Source organism: Pongo abelii, chromosome 3, assembly GCF_028885655.2.
Source record: "Pongo abelii isolate AG06213 chromosome 3, NHGRI_mPonAbe1-v2.0_pri, whole genome shotgun sequence".
NCBI lineage: Eukaryota > Metazoa > Chordata > Mammalia > Primates > Hominidae > Pongo > Pongo abelii.
The window spans coordinates 118,036,602-118,054,957 of record NC_071988.2 but is presented as its reverse complement, the minus strand read 5'-3'; the positions used below and the strand labels follow the sequence as shown (position 1 = coordinate 118,054,957).

The 18,356-nt window shown below is 34.1% G+C and overlaps 1 long non-coding RNA gene across 1 annotated transcript; it reads right to left on the bottom strand.

The window, feature by feature from the left end:
- Nucleotides 1–1,279: 1,279 nt before the first annotated feature.
- LOC129058854 (uncharacterized) lies at nucleotides 1,280–13,826 on the bottom strand. The gene is made up of 4 exons (XR_008524268.2): nucleotides 13,569–13,826; nucleotides 13,288–13,369; nucleotides 2,134–2,169; nucleotides 1,280–1,799 (listed from the first exon to the last, which is right to left on the bottom strand). It is a non-coding gene; the product is annotated as an uncharacterized LOC129058854 (long non-coding RNA).
- Between the last annotated feature and the right edge of the window lie 4,530 nt (nucleotides 13,827–18,356).

Genomic DNA, 18,356 nt, shown 5'->3' with positions numbered 1-18,356 from the left:
AGAATATTTGTCTCAAACCCCAAAATTATTTTCAAATGAGAGATTATATTTCTATATGCTCATACTGATAATAATTATTTTCTCAGTATTGTTCCTAAGTAGCACAGGTAAGGATCAAATAATTGTGGTACATAGAATAAATTACATTGTTGATGACATACTTTATCATTTATTTTTATTTTACCAGTTTTTTCTGTAAATATTAATGAATGCAAGTGATATTAGAGAAAAACATATATATTTTGTTTCAAAGAAATTTAAAGGAAGCACAGAATATATTACACAGTACATTGCTATTGCTAGTTTATGACAGGTAAATAGGTACTTAAAATTGCATAGTTTTATTATATTCAGTGACTGTAATTTTTATTCTTATGTGTCAACTTTGTTAGGTTATGTAATTAAACACTAATCTAGGTGTTGATGCAAACCACATGTATTTTCCACATGTAGTGAACATCTACAATTAATTGACTTTAAGTAAAGGAGAGTACCTTCAATAATATGGGTGGGCCTGATTAAACTGGGTAAAGCCCTTAAGAGCCAGAACAGTTTTCCTAAAAAAGAGATTTTATCTCCAGATTGCTCAAGACAAGCACCAACTCCTAACCAAATTTCCAGCCTATCAACCTATTCTACAACTTTCACACTCACTGCCCCCTCACAATGGTGTGAGCCAATTTCTTAAAATAAATCTTTCTGTTTCTATCTGCATTGTAATGGTTCAATTTCTCTGAAAAACCCTAACTAATACTATAAATATTAGAATTGGAATCAAAAAGAAGTAACATAAGAAAAGTATTCCTTCTATTGTTTTTTGAAACAGAGTCTTGCTCTCTCACCCAGGCTGGAGAGCAGTGGCTCAATCTCAGCTCACTGCAGCCTCTACCTCCCAGGCTCAAGCAATTCTCGTGCCTCAGCCTCCCTAGTAGCTGGGATTACAGGGTCATGCCACCATTCCCAGCTAATTTTTGTATTTTTAGTAGAGACAGGGTTTTGCCATGTTGGCCAGGCTGATCTCGAACTCGTGGCCTCAAATGATCCACTCACTTCAGCCTCCCAAAGTGCCGGGATTACAGACATTAGCCACCATGCCCGGACAAGAAAAGTATTTTATTAATAAAAAGAATATAAATTATTTGGAAGACTTACAAAATAAGTTAAATAGGCTTGGAAAATTTTGTAATTATAAGGTATTTATGAGGGTCTTATATAATTCTTCATAGAAATATATTCATATTATCAAATTATTCAGGAATTCTTTTCATAGCAATATGTGAGATGAAGCTATTTATTACTAACACTCTAGAAATAAATATAGTTCACACATTTTATCCTAGTGTAGAAAAGAGAAGAGAGAATAAGACATCAGAGAAACAAATGGTCAGGCTTATGTGTTCTGATTTCCCACATAATTGTAGAATTAACCCAGAATGGGTCATTAGGAAAGGGAAAAGCCCAAAGTGCCACCATATTCTTAGTTTGCGACTATCAGAGAAAACTCTTCAGGCATGGAGGTCACACTTAATACAAGAAGGGAGAAGTAGTGGTTGCTAAACTAATGAGGGTGAAGCTCAGAAGTCAATCAGCAGGGGCTGGCTCTTCATGGCCACGCTGCAATCCTCAGCTGTCCACGTTTGGGCATTAAGAAAGCCCGACTTTGCCCTCATGAGCCTCCCTCGGCTTCATAAGTATCCAAAAGTTCCCATTCTTCCATGATAGTTTAGTAAAGTTAACAGTTTTGTTGCTAGGGCCAGAGTAGGCAAAGTATCTTCATAATAAAGTTATGACGTGCATACCTGTGCCAGAGGAAAGAGTAGAAACATCAACTATTTCATAATACAGCTGATGTGAGAAAAAATATAAGGGAATTCAGCATAAAGACCAATGGAAAAGGAGAGTAACGTAAAATCTTTGACAAATATCTGAGAACTCAAGTACCCACAAGCACCATGTCATGCAAACCTCCTGTCGCCCATAAATAGAGATTACACTTTCAGAAAGAGCAGTTGAAGGTTAGCATTTACCTGAAAGAGACTGAGTTACCTGAAAGAGACTGAGTTACCTGGAAGATACCTTAAACCAAAAAGAAAGAAAATATATCAAATTGGTAAGTTAAAATTTATACTCCACCTTTATTCCCAATGGACTTTATGAGAAAGATGAAACCTGTTGAGAAAACAAAGAAGCTTTATTTCTTCTTCATGTCTTAAAACAAGCATAGTAAATTGGAACTCGATTAAAATGTTTGTAGTGAAATAATTCAATAGATCATTATTGAAGAACCAATTCCCTGCCATTTGACGTACTTAATTGTTTGACAAGGAAAAAGAATAATAATTAAGTTGCACAGTAGAACCCTGTAGAAATTAAAGTATGTCAACACATACTTAACATCTTATTCTACCTCCTAGAATGTTAAGTGTAAGGGTTTTTAATAAATACACTCGTGATGACCTCTGAAAAAATATATCTGTATATGTATACATGTATACATACATATACACATACATATACAGATACATACACATACGCATATACACTGATTTCCTATTTTATAAAGCATTTCCCAAATTCAGTATGACAAGAAATTTTATGAACTCATGAGAAATTCAACCTCCATAAGCCAGCTTAATGAAGATAATTCTGAGATGTGTATACTTAATCCTTCAATTGCAAAAATAAATGGTATGCTTTTAGTCAGAAGAGTATTTTAACTGGTTATTTTAGAAGGCAGTTTTAATTTCTCAACATATGAGCTATTAAAAAGTTGGTGATATAAAAATCAGTTCTCAAAATTCTATGCATTATTTTTCTATCATATTAGCAGTAAAAGATTTCATAATTTTGACTTTCACAGGAAAAGCCAATGTTTAAAAATTACTAATTTCTTGAATAGCCAACAGAATATTTCAAAATAAAATAAAAACAAAAAACATAAAATTGTATTAGAATACACACATCTATATATTATAAACTCAAATTTATAGCATTAGTTATGTAATAGTTAATTAAGAATGATAAAAATATGTTGAGAAATAAGACAAATTTAACTTTAAGTTGTGGGGAGGGGAGTTATCACTTTATCGCAGTTTACAATTTAGTATGTTTCTGATTTTGATATGATTTTATAGTAACAAACGCTGATTGAGAGAGAGAAATACTTGGAAATTCATACCTTTTCCTTTAATAGCTCACTGTACAATCTTATTATATTATTTAATGTAAAACATTCAGATGTTTTTAAAAAGGAAAATCATTAATAATATCTAACAACTTCTCCTATTCCTTAATAATTGAAGCAAAATCCTTAAGTAGTCAATTTTCGAGAACTAGATAAAGAGGTTTTCAATCATTTATAGCTAGAAAAATGTATTTTTTTATCTCATAAATATTTTTCAATCTTATCTTAAAATACTTACCTTAATGCTTATCCTTATAGACACTCTTAAATTTACTGGAGTAATTTCAGTGTTATTACTAGTATTTTATCTTCAATTTAAAGCATAGATCTTTATACTCTGTAATTGTTAAGTGTGCTTATTCAGTTTATTCAAAGTCAGATACGGAGCCCCTTAAAATTATAATAAACAAGAAAACCATAAGCATTCTAGTTCAAGGTGCTGGACTCAACAAATGAAAAAAATAGTCAGAAAACAGAACAAAAATGGTGAACACAAGGCACTTATACAAAAAATATAAAATTGTTATTAGGGGATTAAAATGTGGAAAAAATTCTTTAAGCTAAGAATGAAAGAGGACTAGATTTCTTGAGATAACAGAAATATAAAAGAGAATCGTAACCCAAACACCAGAGCTAAGTTCCTTTCAAAGAAAGCTGAGAGCTTCAGAATCAAACTAAAAATATTTAAAAAGTAGAAAACGGCCATAGGATAATCATCTCAGGATTCAGAGAAATGCAGTTCAAATACCTGGGGCAATCACATTCTCTAACCTTTCCAGTGTACACAACTGCTGACAGCAGCCTGCCTAAGACATTTATGTGAGTTTAAAGTTTAAAACACTAATGAAAGGAATATTTAAGCTTGAAGTACTTCCATATGAAAATGAGATACTCAAAAAACAAACAAAAAAGAAAACAGCTCAGCCCAGATGTAACATTCACTACATTAATCCAATTCCAGAATAAAACTCTTCTAAAGTGATTACAAGAGTTCCCAGTACACCTACCTTTCACTATCAGGGTGCCCTTTAGAGATGTCTACCTGTTGACAAATCTCTGCAACTTAGAGTGAGTTGTCAGTTGTTTCATTCAAGGCAGAGACCATTTTGTGAAACCAAAAGGTAATTTACACCACATAATTAACCTAGTCTTTCATTCAAAAGCATGAACTAAGAATCATCAGAAATTTGAGAGAAACTATGAGTATGAAATAGATGGCCCAAAATGAGCACACAGAACAAATGACCCGGAAAGAAACAGACTTATTTCAGGCAGTAAAAGAGGACATTAAAAATTCAAATTAGTATCCCTTGAGAAATGGAAGAAGACATTGTATCTCTAAGAAAATAAACAGCTGTTATGAAAGAGCAACCAGAGAATAAAAAGAGTTCTTAGAAACTAAGAAATGATAAAACTCATTTAAACAATTAAATGAATAAACTGAATAATAGAATATGTCAGACAAAAGATTAAGCAGATAATGAAAATATTAAACATGAAGAAATCTTTCATAACACAGAGGAAAAATGATAATGATGGTAAATACGACAGAAAGGTTATGACACATGAATGCAGGAGGATACATTAATCTAATTAAGGTAAAGAAGCATAGAGAGAGATAGTGAAGAGAAGATATAACTGAAGAAATAATAGAGAAAAATAAATTGAAAAAATAAAATTGCATATTAGTCTTCATATTTAAAAGGTCAATGTCATACTGAGAAAGTAGTCTTTCTAGTGAAATTTCCAGAAAGAAAAATGTAGTCCACATTTTTAAGGAAAGGGCAATCAGATCAGATTCAAATTTCTCTTAGTAATACTGAATCTTAACATATTGCATTATATTCTTTAAAACATTTGAAAGGAAATTTAATCTATATAGAGAATTATCTACTCTAACCCTCAAACAAGTATAAGAAAAAAATAGATCTTCTGGGACGTGTAAATTTACTATCCATTCAGTATATGTATTGTGTGTGTGTGTGTGTGTATGTAGATTTCAAAGTAACAAGCCTGTGTAAAATGTTAAATTAATAGATTTTTTCTTAAATGCTAGTAACTGTAACCTAGAAGAAATGAATAAAATCTATTGGCCCTGGACACTTCAGATCTTTTACATTTAGCAGCAGAAATTAAGCGAAATGAGATCATAATTTTGTCTTCATGGGTCTACCCATAGTTCTTGGTTCACAAACATATTTCTATGGTGAGTAGTTATATGACTTGATGGTTGTGACAATATCTGGTTTATCACAGGCAGTGTTAGATGCATGATCTCTTGAAATCCAGTGGCCAGATGTTCAGTTTGCCCACTAGCATGCCAGCAACTGCTGAATATAGTAGAAAGGATAGTTCTCTACTACAGGTGGCATTGCCTTGCCCTAGAACCCTAAGGATCTATAAAACAACTCTACCATTGCAGCTTTCCAAAGAAAAAGGAAGTCTCTTTTGCTACCCTAGATAACCTCCAGTATGATCAGACCTATCAATTCTTATATTCTAAATGATATGGCTCTCTGTCCTCAGCCTGGACCTGATGCCAAGTCATTTTTGCTCTGGGGCCCACTAAAAGCTAGCAGTTCACGTAAAATCTATTGTAGCAGCATTATCACATGTAGAATATGCCAAAAACCATACGTAATGTTAATCTTCTCCTGAAAACTTCATCACTGAACCTTTATAGTGTTTAATTTATCACATTTTTTAGCACCTGTGTTTTACAATACAACACAAGTGCTTGCTATCTATTGCTCATAGGTCTGATTAAGATAATATTAATATAGTGAGCCAGTATGATGCTTTGCAGAATCTCCAGATGGCCCAGGTCCCTTGGGACTATATTATGACCGAAAGCAACATGAGGTTTCTATTAACAGCTACGTATGACAGATTCAATAGGACATTCAGGAAACTGAGAAATGTTTACTAGTTAGGCTTGTGGATCAAGTGGACACACTATGACATGAACTTCGGCTATAATTCATTTACTATTTGACCCCTCTATGTCTGTATCCAATAGGAGACCACGATGGTGCTTTGGATCTCTATCTCTCAGAGGCAACTTATCTACTGTGTGTTCTGCCGTTAGCCATGAACTTTAGAGAATCTAAGACTGAGCTTTCAATAATGCCCATTCTAAGGAAAATGTGGTACACATACACCATGGAATACAACACAGCCACAAAAGAGAAGGAGATCATGTCTTTTGCAGCAACATGGATGCAGTAGGAGGCCACTATCCTAAGCAAACTAATGCAGGAACAGAAAACCAAATACTACATGTTCTCACTTAAAAGTGGAGGCTAAACGTTAAGAATACATGGACACAAAGAAAGGAACAAACAATAAACACCAGGGCCTACTTGAGGGTAGAGGGTGAAAGGAGGGAGAGGATTAGAAAGCTTCCTGCCAGGTACTACGCTGATTACGTGGGTGACAAAATAATCTGTACATCAAACCCCTGTGACATTCAATTTACCTATATTATAAACCTGCACTAGTACCCCTGAACCTAAAAGTTAAAAAAAAAAATGCTTGTTTTCCTCACCAATGCACTCTTTATTGGACTAACCTCTGGGACCACCCAAGCAAGGTAGTTAACGTATGGATTTTCTGGTCTTCTTTAGGAAATTTATTCTAGCATGCTACTTTTCTGATCCTTTTTATTTACCTCTCAATAGATTACAAAGGCAGCTCTGCCATCCCTACTTTATTTAATGAATATAAATACTTTTTCCATTAATTCAAGAGATCCTTTGTGAGGATATTGAATTCTTTGTCAACAGAGAGTACTCCAAAGTTGGTAAACCTCCCCAGCCAGGTTTATATTCTTCCCAACCTGTTGTCACCTCTCATGATCCCTTCCAGTCCCGCTTCTCTGGTTCCTGCTTGTAGCTCGTTTCATAGACAAAACTGCTCCATCCTAATTAGGTACACTACTTTCTGGTTGGGTCAGACTTAAGATTTGCCTTTAATTAAGAGTCTGTAGCTCCAAAGGGCATTTGTAGGCACATCTTGAGGAAAGCAAGTATTATTTTGTCTGTTCCTCCCTAATTTGAATTTCCTATGTTGTTTTAAGCAAGAAACTGGGAGGGGAGTAGGTCTTTCAAGGAGTTGACCTTGAGAGTTCCACAGAACCTCAAGATTCAAGATTCTCAGGTACACCTGTCCAGATACCCCTTTCAAAATTTCATTGGCTTATTACTTCCATATCAGTCCCTAGCCTGACATAGGAGATTTTCTTAAGCTAAGAATTCAGGACTTTCTGAAGTTATGCCACTCTTACAGATAATGTGCTGGGCTTAAAATTTAATGGTTCTGCCCTAGGACTTCAGGATGTGAGGCTATCTTTAAATGCTGGCAAGAAAGACTCCTGACTCTACCTTTGCTTTAAGGCTTTGGTTAATAGAGCCTGTTATTTTCCCTAACATATGGATGCTCAGCAACAAGCATCCACTTCCAAAGTTATTTTTTAAATTTCCATAACATATTTCAAACGCTGGAGACATTGTACCAGACAGTGTGTCCTGTTTCACTCACATACCATCCCACTTCACCCCAGCCGTAGCATGATGGGATCCATCAATCCCTCACTTGTCATAGTGATATAATATTCCAAGTCAACCAAACAGTAAAGGACTCATTTCCAGAATGTCACTCTTACTGCTTCCGAGGGACCACTCCTTACCAACTATTTTAAGTGAGGTTCTCTAGAAGTGACTGAGATGGGGATTCTTATGCATGCCATTTATTGGGGAAGTACACTTAGATTAGGAGAATAAGGGAGCTAGGATAGGTCAGGGAAGCTCAGGGATAATGAAAGCATAGCTGGAAACTAGCTTTATTCTGAAGCACCGTTAGACCAAATTATCAGTCACACCTGTGACAAGGGATTTGGCATTTGTTTTTTGAAGTGGGGTCTCATTTTACGTTGCCCAGGCTGGCCTTGAGCTCCTGGGATCTGGTGATTCACCCAAGTAGCCGGGACTACAAGTGCACACCATTGTGCCAGGCACGTGTCTGGCATTTTGTACCCCTAAAAAAGTCAGTCATTGGCTAAGCTCTAAATGGGCAGAAAGGGGAGGCATAAACTCCCGTGTGATGGGATCATGGGGAATTCTCCAGAAAAGAGGATTGCCTTGAGTTTTTATTAACTAAAACACCTAGAAACTGAGGGTTAAGTACATCAATCTGCAAAGGAAATTGGGAAGGACACCAAGGATTTCCACTGCATGCTTTTTTAACATGCTTTTTCCTAAATTATCATGCCAAGGAAAAAGCACGAGACTAGGAGATGAGCCTGTGTCCTGCCTGGTATTTATTTGATTCAGTTTAACAAACAGATGCTGGACTGCTGTATTTTCTTCCAGTTTTATGTGATCAGAGAGATGCTAGAGTTTTGTATTTTCTTTTATGATTTTATGTGAGCTGAAACTGAAAAAATGACCACCGTATGACTATAATCTTTCTAATCAATGAAACATTTATCAAATGTGGTGAGAAGTTTATTTAAAGGAGTACACCAAAATTATGGCAGCCCTTAGTTAAAATACTGGTGGTTTCCAATGCATATTTTAAAATTACTATCATTTGAATATTTTAATTTATATTGCAGTCCATTATATATTTGGACTTTGTAGGCTGTCTGAACCTTCTTGCCAAGTTATAGGTAACCAAACACATCTCTACAAAGCTCTCTAACAGAACAATGTGAATGTAGGAAAAGCAACTCCAGCACTTTTGTCAGCATTCTGTGCCTTCATGTAAGTATTAAATAACAGACCTCAATTTATTCTTTGTGTGTGTGTTCTAGTTTGTTTGCTCATATCTTCATAATACACAAAGATGGGTTGATCCTCTCTTTATCTCCTGGACCTGTTCAGAACAAAAATTGCTTAAGCAGTATTCACGATTAGAAACTATACTCTTCATTTCCCATATTAGGCAGTAGATAGATCTTATTCCCCTCTGCGCTATCACATTATCATTTCTTCTCTCACATTGTCCATGAGCCCTAACAAGTCTTAACATATATAACAGTGAATCTGCCCTCAATTCACAGATGGATACTTTCTCTTATACATCCCACTTTTGTAAATGAACAAGAATTGGGCCAAGCCCTTGTAGAGTGCATCAAATATCAAATAGCCGACATTTTATTTCCCCCTTCTAAATGAACATCACTGGAGAAATTTTCTGTTCCCTGAAGAAAATTCAAATGACACATTATTTCAGACTGTGCAGCCTTACCACAGGCCAGAACCTAAAACATGTACAGATTAGAAAGTAAATAAGCATATTGTAAATGCTAATTCTTTCCTTATGAATAGTTATGTGTGTTTTCACTATTTAATGAAGTTATGGACTGTGGCCTTTCTGTGAAAGTACAGTAATTAGGAATCAATTATACTTTACATTGAAACCCCGCTTACTCTGCCACTGTGGGATAATTGGGAAATAACTATATTGTCATTTTCATGTATTTTGGCTACATTGAATCACAGCATTTTAGTGGTGAGGCACTGGCAAATTGCACATGCATTTGTTCATATTAGGTCATGGTACATGAAGACAGTGTAAAAAAACTGCTCACTCAGAATGAACTGCAAAGATAATGTGTGAGTTCAAGCAACTATGCAAAGATAGTGAGGGCTTCTCAATTAATTTCCATTCTCAAAGCAATTAATACCACTTAATAGAATGTGGTGCAATATCAGAAAATGGATCTAAAGGTCTTGCTGGTTTTCTTGATTTTTTAATTTGATTACTAAAATAAACTAAAAAATTCAGATTAAAGAATTTGTTTTGGGGGCAGGAAAGGTTTTTCTAAGAATAATTTTTTATTTAAAATACAAATGCTTTGAGAATAATACATCAAAATAAATAAACATAAAAATATGTTGGCTTTCACTGCTTTGAAGAGATTTTCAATTGCAACTTTTATTTATTTATTTATTTATTTATTTATTTATTGAGACAGAGTCTCACTCTGTCACCAGGCTGGAGTGCAGTGGCACGATCTCGGCTCACTGCAACCTCCACCTCCCAGGTTCAAGCGATTCTCCTGCCTCAGACTCCGGAGTAGCTGGGACTATAGGCACGCACCACCACGCCCAGCTAATTTTTGTATTTTTAGTAGAGACGGGGTTTCACCATGTTGGCCTCCCAATGTGCTGGGATTGCAAGCATGAGCCACTGCTCCTGGCCTATATTGAAACTTTTTAAAGAGAATATTATCCGCTTATAATGTTACTGGGAACAATACCTTGTGATATTAGATAAATATTTTGTTTCCGTATTGTTTATCTGTATTTAGTTTATTTCTAGCATTGATACTGCTAACCAGGTCTCACAGGGAAAGCCAGTGGTGATAAACGCTGAGCGCAGATATCAGTTGAAGATTCTAATAAGACTGCTATAAGAATTTCCACATTAAGAGTAAATAGGTAGTTGCTTACTTTCTGAAAACAAAGCAAAGATAAACCAGCATTTATAATCCATTGTTTGGGAGATCTGTCCCAAATGTTGGAAAGTGAGGTAAGTTTGGCATGCAAACTATTGTTTTTTTTAAAAAAAAAATTTTCCTTCTTTCTTTTCCTTTTCTCTTTTTTCGCACTTTTTAAACTTTAAAAATAATGTCAGCCATTTAATAAAATAGATTTCAGACTCATCACAAAGATAAGTGGTTATGAAATGTAGCAACAAAAATTTAGTTACATGTAAATTTACATCTATGGGAAAAGGTCAGCTAAAAGATTTTTCGACTGCAAAGAGTAACCCTATCTTCTACTTTGAAAATTATCCTGGTTTGCAGCATCCTCAATCTGAAGGATCTACATAATGTTACAAGGAAATTGTACTTTTAACATGGTCAAAGTGAAAAAATGTAAGCTTCTCAACGCATCTGGATCTCAAACGTTTCATGAAAACGTTGTTCAGATATGAATAGATCCCATTCTGTGCTTTTAAATGTAGTATGTACTTTCCTCCTATGGGTGGAAGATTATGTATAATAGCGAGAGTTGTGGTCCTTAAAATAAATTGAAAGCATTGTTCCAAAGCTGCCTTCACTAATACTACCCCCATTATCTTCAATTAGACTAGCCCACCAAATGAGGCAGTACAAATACCCTATAGATATCAAACTGTTCTAAAAGCCGGGTACACTTGATCACTGATTACACAATTACTTAAGAGGGAGAATCCAAGAACAAAACGTAAGTAATTAAGAATAGAAGATTTGTGTTTTTAATTGTAAACAAACTAAATTAAGTAAAACACAGAATTATCACTGTGAACAGAAGAATATAACAGAAATTGCCTCAAATGTGACTCTATAAAGCATTATTTAGTAGTCAACTCACTTGCATCATTTAACAATAGAAAATTAAGACAATGGGCACAAATATGTTTTTCTCTTCTTGAGATGCAATTTGGTTCTCTTTCTTTAATTTGTGTAATTGTGAAATTAAATTTAAAGATGGTGAAAGAAGTAAAATTATTTAAAATGACTTCTGGAAAAATTCAAAGAGTAAATAAATATTATTATATCTATGTGTACCATTTTTTGTGAAAAGCCAAAAAGCAGTAAAAATAGGTCACCTTGAATACACAGAAAGACAGTAATATTAGATTCAGTCTAGCCCCTGAAATGGGAGAAAATCTAATGTAGTAATAATTTTATGATTATACAAATGTATAAGTTATAGATTTCCATTTTTCCCAAATATTTCTCGAAGTTAAATTTATAATATAAGCATTTTTTCCTGAATTACTCTATTTCTATCTGGTTAAAGTAAGTCCTAGTTTTTACTGGAGACATGTTCAGGAACAATTAAAATATTAAGTTGAAAATGGCAGTTTCATAAGGGTTAATCCAAACTATTAACTAGTATTTGTTTTCTGAGAAGGTGTCAGCATAGCAATTTTACATGTAAAGGGAGAAGATTACTGATACAAATGAGCTTTGAGACAGCTGGGGCTCTGAAGAATTCTCAGCAATACATTACTTCCATCTTAGTGTACACTTACCCATGATGATCTTCGTATTTTCAAATCAACATCCCTATCTTCATTCCTGGTAATGGCTTTTAGGTGATTCTGTGCTGGGTTTTGAACAAATATTCAATATTTTGAAAAGACTTTACAGTGGAGGAGAAATGGTAGGAAATTGTGGTTACCAGGTCGCACATACAAGAGAAATGATCAGAATGATTTTGTGAAGATCGGGAGAGTAATTCTAGCTCTTAGCAGAGCAGAGTGGATCAGGGAACCATCTATCTGGTCTCTTCATGTCTATAATTGAGCAATGACACTGTTTATGTATACTTAAGCATAACAGGGAAACAGCCAACTTTTGACCTATTGCCTGTCAGTAATTTGTTACATATTAGACCTCTCACCTGGAGCTTCATACACATTCTTTGCAAGAAAACTTAGATTATGTTTAAGATTAATGCTCTTGTTTTTTCAGCTGTATTTTCTTTAAGCAAAATGCTGCATTATTCTGATTGTAATGGATGATCCAGTATTTCATAGAAAATAAATCAACCTTAAAGAAAAACTATAAGACCAGACATTAGAGGATGAGAAAGTATCAATTTACAAATTTAAAAAAGTTTAAAAATCTTAAAAGTATTTTACACAGAGTCACAAGGCAAGCTAGTAGAAAAGCTGGAAATAGAATGTGTATCTCTGGTTTCCTAAGTCAATTTTTATGCCAGTTAATTATATCTCAAAGCAATACACATCTGTTTGAGAAAATATACGTGATTCTATAAATGATGTTTTCTCATTACTACTATTGAATCTGAATTGGCATTAGCAACCTTATTCAACAGATATTTTAAATCAGATTAATGCATTTGGACTCAAGACAGTTTGTAATATTTCTCAAAATATCACTTTTATTAAATTCTATTTTTGTGGTTGTATACCCCAATGGCTCTTATTTCCTTGTGGAATAGAGTAGAAATTCCTCATTCTAGCATTAAAGTCTTTGTGGAAATGGTCTGATCAAATTCTGACATATTTCTATGTATGCCCTACTACACATAGTGAGACAGTGTTGTGTGTTGGTTAGAAAAACTAAAAAGTAAAAATACCTTGGGTTGCACAGCTTGACCCCACATCCTTGTCCTGCTGTGTCAATCAGTGGTCAAAGTACTTATCCACCTTGATCAGGAACTAAAGAAAAAAATATGGAGCTTACTTCATATGATTGTTGGAACATTAAATTAGATGAGAAAAAACAGATTAATATGTGTGCGTGTATATATATATACATATATATATATACACGCACACATACACACGTATATACCATTTCTACGTGTATAGTTATACAGTGGCTTAATTTCTCACATCAAACTGATTCATACCTCACTTTCTTTCCATGTTGTCACTTTGTTAATGCTATTTCTCCTTCACAGAATAATCCCTAAGTCCTGGCACATATTCTTGTCTTCTGTAAAGCCGTCAACTTTCTAGATTTCATGAATGCTCTTGAGAGTTACCTGAAGTTCCCAAATTTAAGTGAGTTGACCCATTATACTAGTCATCCATTGCTGCATAACAAATCACTACAAACTTAACAGCTTGAAGTTACAAATACATATTTTCTCACAGCTTCTATGTGTCAAGAATTCAGTCACAACTTGAATTTGTCATCACAAAGCTACTATTAAGATGTTGATGAGGATTGGAACTCAAGCTTTCTCTGAGTTCCAATCCTCATCAACACATTATAATAATTATCCTACTTTGCAATTAAAAGAATGGATGTTTCCTTTTTGCAAGTCAAACTTCACATATATAAAATAAGGTGTTTTGTGAGGTTAAGAAACACATAGATTTAGTTAGCTATATTCTTGAAATGAATCAAGCTTTTGAAGAATTCAAAATAATTATATTTATTATTTTATTCTGGTCATCTTAAGTTCTTTCTTTTTTAACTTTTTTATAATAAAACTGATTATTTCTTCCTATGCTTGTATGCCACTGATAATTTTCAGGATATTTATTTCCATAGTCCATTTTTTCAGTTGAGATATGTACCTATTTTCATACTAATTTGTTTTTATACAGAAATTATAATATACTTTTACCACCTCTCAGATATCATATTTAGTTTATATTTCATTTAAATTTTAAGACATTTTCCCATGAAGAACTATTTTTAGTTTTTATTTTGTAAAAGTTATTAATATTTTTCTTTCTTTATTTTGTACAGGGCTCAAGAAAGTCCTTACATGGCATTTTAGACTATTAGATTTAGGACTAGTAGATTTAGTCCTAATCTAAATATAGATTGATATACATATTAATCTATATTTTATTCTAGAACTAGTATTGTCTTACACATACTTAGCATATGGAGAATTTATTTTGCTGTAAGATGTAACAGGTCTAAATTACTTTTCCAAGTGACTAACAGTTTTTAAACACCATATTCTTTATAATCCCTTGCCCCATTACTGCTTTGACAGCCATTACTATTTCGGTCTTTTTATTTACTTCCACTGATCTGTTTCTGCATTCATTCTACAAAGTCTTAAATTTTGTAGTTTTCTATGCTTAAAATATGATAAGGTAAGTTGTGTATGTTGTCCTTATTTTACAAAAATTTCCCTTCAGACTTTTTAAAACTCTAGGTGAAATTTCTATTCTTTTTGATATGTAGCCTTTTCCTAGTAAACTTATTTTGAAATATTGTCTTTGTTATGTAATACAGATTTTAAATAATTTTTGATATATATCTTTGCATATGTGTTTAAATATGCATTTATATATTTTTGCTTTGTAATATCAAGAAGCAAATGATTTTGTGTATTTATTTGATTAAACTCACATATTGTTCCTAGTATCTTTTAAGATGTGTGGTTAGTACAGTGGAAATAAAATTTCAAGAAGGAAAAAGAATAATGTTTGCTGCCTCTTAAAGAGAAGCTTTTCATATTTTAAAAATAGATGGCCATATATACTTGGTGTTCTGATCACCTTCTATTTATCTCTTTGCTGAGGGAAGCATCCCCACCCTGAATATGGTGAAATGGTAAACACACAACACTTGACATGGGACAAATGAGATTAATGGCAGTCTGTTAGTCACATATACTCATAACCTGAGAGAGAAGGAGACATTGCATACCTCACAGAGCCACAAAGTCATTGCATTCTGGAGCAAAGTGAACAAGCAGGGGCTATGGGAGGCAGTCTTTTTAGAAGAGGTTAGAGTGCTCCTCATCTAGCAGACATTAGGAAACCCATTAGATAGAAGTTGGGTGGAATGCACTTAGTTCAGCTGACATGAAAACTAGTCAGGTAAAGAAACTTTCCCATGGGTTAGGTGACATATCTGAGGAGAGCAGAAGTCCTTAGGGCCCTATGAGGTCCAAGATGTTGAGACAACAGATGAAATTTTAGGCCATGTATTACAACCGACCACTTAATTCTATCCCATCAAATATCCACGTTACTGATGACTAATATTTTTAGTAGGAAGTACCTCCCTAGGAAGTGCAGTAGACACTTAACTGGGAGGGCCACATGGTGAGATGGTTGTTGAAAATATGAACTTTAGAGATGTCCCCTTTATGGCCGATAAAGGCAACTGAAGAACCTCTAGGGCATTGATGTAAGGAATGTGTTATCTTTGGTAAGCATAAATTTAGGCTAACTGATGTCTGTGATAAAAAGGATACAAACGAGGGTTTATTTGCCATTTTGTAACTTAATAGGTATGAGGAGGTCGATGGGCCTCTTTATGAAGACCAGCAATTTAGGACCTGCAATTGAGAGGGAATTTCCATTGAATGCCTTATTCAAGAGCTCAGCATAATATATTTTGAGAAGTAGAGTATCTTGATTATTGTTAGTAATGTCTAGAACTCCAAAGAGAATAGAATGTCCTGGTGAAGCCTTGTATTGTGGCCTTAGCATCTATTACCTTTAATTACATTTGGGGTATCTGTGAGGCAAGAGATTCCTGGAGTTTTTACTCCAAAGGGGGCAAATTTAGACACAAATTATTGCTTCCACTGGCCAAACAAAACAACCAGATCATTGGCAGTGGCCCAATGTTTGGCAAAAACAGGCAGATGGGACCAATTGTTGACCAGGGCATCCAGAACTATAGTGACTGTCTGATATTTGTCCAATTGTGCTGACCCTAGGGTTTCCTCCTTTATCAGGAACATTCATGTTAAAAGACAGAAAACAGCAACATTCCACTAAGTTCCATCACATATAATGGTGGCAATCAACCCTATCTGTAAAGTCTATGAACTTCCACTGCTGTTCACTCAGTTAACCCCACAGGCAATTTTCAGGTAGCCAACAGTTCTGTGAGAAGAGTAGCCTCTTCTAGCTCTGTGGCCTCAGACAATGGACTAAGTAAGGATATGAGATGCCATCCATCCTGCAGGTATGTTATTCCAGCGGTCATAGATGTGGTTTCATCTTCTGGCAAAGAGATTCTGGTGATTATAGTCCACATTTTTAACAATGTTGGCTATTGACTGTAGAGTGTGTAAATGGATGGAACCATAGCGTTGTGTAATTCACCTTGAGTAGCTATTTAATCTTTCTAAGTTTAAGAAACAGCCAAACTGAACTATCAGATGGAGAAATGATATACTCTCCCCTATATTTATTGTGTCTAATATAATAAGTTTCAACTCTTGAATGCCTTGTTTTAACTTACATGGGGTCATATTAACTATTTTAACTCTTGGCAGGGGTCTGTGGATCTCCATTTTGTCAAGCCCATTTGTAAGTGCCAAAGATTCAATTTAATTTTAATGTAATCATTAAGTCAGAGCAACAGGGCCTGCTATGAGATGTTTTAGAGCAATGGGTGCTATCACTATGGAAAATTTAGAAAATGCAATAAGGCATACTTATTTGCCCTCTATTTTATATTTAGTAGTCCCCCTAAGATTACGGGGAGACTATGTTCAAATTTAGTAGGATTCCCAAGTCCAGTATTGATTTAGTCCATGAAGCCTCACTAATTGGCATATTTCAGCAGTTGTTGAAGTTAATTTAGAGCCTATATTGTAAATGTGCAAGAGCAAATCTTCACCTTTTATCTTTTTGTTTGTCAGAGCTAGTTGAGAGTTGGGAGTTTTGCTTTAACTAGGGTGCCTGGGGAAGATCTAACTCTCAGTCTACATGCTTAGGATTGTAAAACTTATGTCATTGAAGATGTACAATCTACAAGTTACTTAAAAAAAATACATACTAGCAAGAGAAGCCTATATTGTTAGGGGGATATTTTGGCACTATTTGTTAGAACTCTTGTAAAGAATAAGTTTGTCATGTTAGATGCATTATTTCTTCTAACTGCAGATAACATGGCTGGAAAGTTGGTTTTGTGCAAGGAAGTTGATTTCAAGTCACGGGCAAAAGATTAGTCATGAATATAGAATCATTCAGTCATACAAATCTATTTTATGTCCATATGTTGTTATAGGCCTTAATTAAGATTACTCATACTAACAAATCAAAGAAAACACAGACACCCTATATTAGAGTATACAAGACTCATTCCATTTAAGTAGTACATTTATATTTCCTTTGAAGACACAGCAGATCCATCATCATAAATTTGTATATACTTTATATAACATTGGGTTTTTTATGGGGATTTTATTGACTTTAACATTTATGAAATAGTAGCCATTTTAACTCCATATATTCAATCATATTGATTTTTTTCAACCCAGTACCATTGCTACAGCAGCATTCCATTTAAAAATTGTAGACTAGAGCAGTTGTCTACTGGCAATTTTTATTGATTATGCATAGAAATTTGAATTCATGGAACAGCAGAATACTATAAGCATCAGGTTTTTTATTTAATATTGGTTTCAATTTTTAAACACTCATAGTGTTTGCCTATCATTAAGAAATATTCTTAAAGCAGTCAACATTCATAGAAAAGCTAAGATGGGAAAGTATTTTTTACATAGAAATATAAAATTGTTGTACAATGAAAATTAGCATTAAAAATAAATAAATATCAGTGGAACTACATTTCATCAAGTACGATAAATAAATGCATTGTATTCGAATTAGCCATATCTTTCTATTATTCTACCTACCTACCTACCTATCTAGTATATATAACAACTGAATTATAAAAGAGCTTAAACAAAAAGCTCAAATAAAA